Source organism: Echinops telfairi, unplaced genomic scaffold (genome assembly GCF_000313985.2).
Source record: "Echinops telfairi isolate 266 unplaced genomic scaffold, ASM31398v2 ScPeMD7_60;HRSCAF=208, whole genome shotgun sequence".
In the NCBI taxonomy this organism is placed as follows: Eukaryota; Metazoa; Chordata; class Mammalia; order Afrosoricida; family Tenrecidae; genus Echinops; species Echinops telfairi.
The window spans coordinates 17,278,323-17,281,823 of NW_022103958.1; the positions used below are offsets into that span (position 1 = coordinate 17,278,323).

Here is a 3,501-nt window from a genome sequence, read left to right on the forward strand (position 1 = left end):
AGCCATTGAATAGAACAGTCCAGATGGTTCGGCTGAGGCCAACCCCTAATGAGGACGAAAGCCTTGTCTGCGGGGAAGTTTGGGTGATACCTGGGGGACTATCATACTGTGCATAACCAAACTGAATTGTGTTCACGAGTGTTGTAAAGTTTCATACAGTAAAGGGTTTCTTCTACATGCACTTCAATTTCACAGCATGATGGCATAGAATACCTAACTACAGAAGAGAGCCTTCACGCAACATATCTAACTCCTTGGTGTAATAATGCATACAATTCACAATGATGACACGATGCTTACATGTAGGGATTTCTGCAACTACACGGTGGTGGCTGTGGACAGCATGACCCGGGATCAGTATCTAGAAAGCAGCCACCTTCTTCTATGTGTGTTTTCTTTTTGCGTTTTTCCTTCATATTTCTTAATCAACTCTGCTGCTGTGCCACTTCTTAGCAAAACTGGTAGAAACAAAGTTGTCATCCTTGAGCAGAGCACTCTGGCAATCAAGATGTTTAAAACCTTCCATCTTCTGGGGTGAAGAAAGCACGGTGCGACATTGAGAACTCTGATTTACAAACAGGGTGGTCACACATTTTCCTGGCTTGAAGACTTCCACAACTTTCCTGATCAGGTCATCCCAGGAGGTTTGACTTAAGTTCGTTTCAAAGCTAACCTAAGACAATGCTGGTTGTGGAGTGATGTGCATAGTCCAATAAGCTCCATCCGATCGCGTTCCACTCGTTGACTGCCCACAGGGATTGAACAGTGTACTGTTCATCAACGACAGAACCTGGGATCAGGTCACGGGTTCCACGCTCACAAGTGGCATCCTTGGCAGGAACCCCATCTTCCAGAGCTGCAGGGTCAAGCTCAGCATCAGCACGTCCAGGGCTTCGTCTGTCTGGCTGATGACTGGACTCTGGGAAATCCAGGGTATCTAAGTACCAACAGGCAGCATTCACACCTCCCATACCGGACGCTGCTCCATTTGGGATAATGGCATTAAGAAACTCTATTTCTTCCTGGAAATTCCGGTGTGGGTACCCTTGGTGAGAGGCTTCATGAAATTCTTACGAGAATAAAAGAAGCTTTGAATGGAGTCAGACCCACTGTCGTCCCTAGCAAGCTTCAACAGGGGGACCAGTGCTTTCAGGAAGAGGGTGGTGCCACGTGTCTTCCAACGGAAACCTCTCGGAGACAAACATGCTACTCTCCCCAGTACACAGCTTCCTGCCTGTCAGTTTTTATCACACTTATGATCGAGCATCGCACACCCTTCAAAAGTCCGTCCCACTCGGATCTCGGGATGGTGCAAAGATGCCCAGATGCTCTGATTGTGTCGGACTGCTGCCGGGAGAACCAGACCTCCAGCAGCTCTTGGTTCCTTCGGCAAAATGTGCAGCTTCTGTCACACGAGGCTAGCGAACCACAGAAAACTAACAAAATCAAATCTCTTCTCCCGCCAATGCCGCCGCTGCTGCAGATTGTTCCAGCTGTGTTTAAGTTCAGGGTCCTTTTATTTCCCTATCATTTTATATTAACCTTTTTTAAGGATTAATAAAATTATCCTGGGGTGTATGTGTGTGGGGGGGGGCGAAAGTTGAAGGTGAGTCTGTTGGAAATAGAGGCAGATGCAGGTCAGTCTCTTGTAGTCCGCTGTTTCCCCATTACAGAGGCGCTAGCTAATGGCGCCGGCCATACTGTGCAAGCCCCAAATACTGTATAGACATATCTTTCAGTGCTTATTACACCCCAGACTCTCAATGTTAATTAATTCAAAGATTAATTACTACCTTTAGTCTTCTTAAGGACTCTGTAAGATAGATAGAATTTTCTCCCCTATTTTAGGGTAAAAATCCCATATCAAAGATGGTTTGTACCTCTCCCAAGAGCACAGCCCCAAAGTGGTAAGCCCAGGAAAATAAGGGTCCACTAGTGGTATCAATCCTCACTCAATTCTGGGAACTCCTTAAAGGCAGGTATCAGGACTTTGGCTTATTTTTAAATTTGGAAGCATTTCCAACATGCAAAAGCCTGTAATGTTATAAATGCCTGTGCGGCACTCAGTCTAAGAAATAAAACATTAAAATTAAAGTTTCTAGGTACCTCTCTAATCCTTTGCCCTGTCCCTTCCCAGAGAAGATCAGCCACTCATTCATTCAGCAGTGTTTCTTGAGTGCTACACCTTGCCATCAGAATACTCCTTAGAAGCCAAGATGACAAACTTCATCTCACATACGTTGATCACGTTACCAGGAAGGACCAATCCCTAAAGAGGGACATGATGCTTGGTGAAGGAGAGGTAGTAGAGGGCCACGGAAAAAGAGGAGGAGCCTCAAGGAGATGGCTCGCCCAGAGACTGCAGCAGTGGACTGAAACACAACGATTGTGAGGATGGTGCAGGACAAGGCAGTGCTTCCTTCTGATGCCCATGGGTCCTTACGAATTGGAACCGACTCAATAGCACCCGGCAGCAGCAGCTACCATGATTGTGTTCTATATGTTGAATTATTAAACATTCTTCTAAATTGGGGGTTCATCATTCACATACCTGATTTTATACTTTTCTCATCTATTTTAGGTATCCATTAGTAATTGTGAGCTTTGTGGTTGGGTGTTTGGAACCTTTAGATAAATGGTAAGCCATTGATAGATCCTACTGAAACATCACGCCTTACTGATCTTATTCTTTGTCACTCTGAGAGAGAGGTGACAGAGAGAATCCTCAATTATACACTGCTGTGGTGGTTATCGGTGCCAGCGTGTTGGTTCTGGGGAACCCTGTGTGCCACAGGGTGAACCTTGCACAGCCCTGCCCCACCCTCACAACGACTGCTCTGCTGGAGCCAAGGGTGGAGTCACTGAGTGATCCAGCTCATTGAGGCTCTTTCTGGTTTTCGCCAATCCTCTTCTTTCCCAGGAACTGATTCTCCAAATGGCGTGTCCAAAGAATATGAGTCAAAGTCTTACCATCCGGATTCTAAGGAGCATTCTGGCTGAACGTCCTCTAAGAAAGATATATTTGTTTGTCTGGAAATCCATGGTAATAAGAATATGCATGTAGTATTAGGATGGGGTGGGAGGAGCGAGCCCCCCCCCCAACTGACCATGGGTTCAGTATGCACAGTTATACAGTTGAGATGTACATATATTATATTAAAGTCATCGAGAGCATGAGAGATACAATAATGCAGTCAGACACATTACATGGCAACATTGCTCACCTCAGCCCCACTTGGTGGTCCACATGGAGAGAGGGGGAAGGGAAGAAGGACGGGAAAGGGAACAAGGGAGAGAGGACAGAGAGAGAGGGAGGAGACGAGTGAGAGAGGTTGAGAGGAGGAGAGAGAGAGCTCTATTGCTAACCCAGGCCTATCTACCTTTTGGGGGCATGCAAGCCCAGTAATTACAGGTAAAGACATACGTCACAGGAGGGGGTTGCACTATAGGTTGTACACCAGTGAGAGGGGGTGGTCTAGGGACATACCCGCAATAGGAAGA

At 46.4% G+C, this 3,501-nt stretch overlaps 1 pseudogene; it reads right to left on the minus strand.

Annotated features, from left to right (window-relative positions):
- Positions 1-421: 421 nt before the first annotated feature.
- On the minus strand, positions 422-2,991 carry LOC101647954 (annotated as a pseudogene).
- Between the last annotated feature and the right edge of the window lie 510 nt (positions 2,992-3,501).